Below are 802 nucleotides of genomic sequence, written 5' to 3'. Positions count from 1 at the left end.
CCAGTGGGAGGTTTGATGATTCATTTCACAAATCTACAAAACTGACATCCAGTAATTTATTGAAAAAAGCATTTATTATATTTTGACAAACTTTTTCCAAATCAGCCATGATACTGAAGCCATGTGTTATTTCTGYGCTGCATCAACAGTCTTAATGGCCTAAAATCATCAGGAAAGAGTAGATACACATAAATGCACACAATTACAAAAACTGATTTGGAGAAAAAAAAAAAGAACAGTGTGAGCACAAAATTGTACAAGCTGCAAAACATTCAACAAAAAGTGCACCGCATTTATAATACATTTGGACTGTAACCATGTCTGCATAACATCAGAAAGCTTAATGCTAGTTCATCTAAATAATATGAAAAATTGTGCAGTTTATAATAGAAAATACTTTATACATCTGAATAACTGGCAGACATTTACAATGGCGCAAATATTTTCCAGAAAACAAAATTTCTGAGTTGGAAAAGTTGAAAATTTGCTAGAATGAAAGTTGAATTTTGAGATTAAATCTCAGAAAATTGACAAAAACCTCAGAAATTTTCATATTTTTTTCTAGAAAATGTCTGAGTTCTTGGCAGAAAATGTACTTTTTTCCTCCCTACCTACAAGAGCCCTAATATACCGCCATAGACATCTAAGAACAAAGATAGTGTTAATTTATATTTTCATTTGGAATGGACAGCATCTTCAGTTCCCAWCATCATCTTCCTCCCTCACTTTACACCGAATATAAATACCTTCATTTATCCATAAAAGCTAGAAGCAGTGAACAGTAGTGACCCTCCTCCGTCCC

This window comes from Poecilia reticulata, linkage group LG3, assembly GCF_000633615.1.
Source record: "Poecilia reticulata strain Guanapo linkage group LG3, Guppy_female_1.0+MT, whole genome shotgun sequence".
Lineage (NCBI taxonomy): Eukaryota > Metazoa > Chordata > Actinopteri > Cyprinodontiformes > Poeciliidae > Poecilia > Poecilia reticulata.
The sequence above is the reverse complement of the archived record's forward strand: the minus strand, read 5'-3'. Positions refer to the sequence as shown.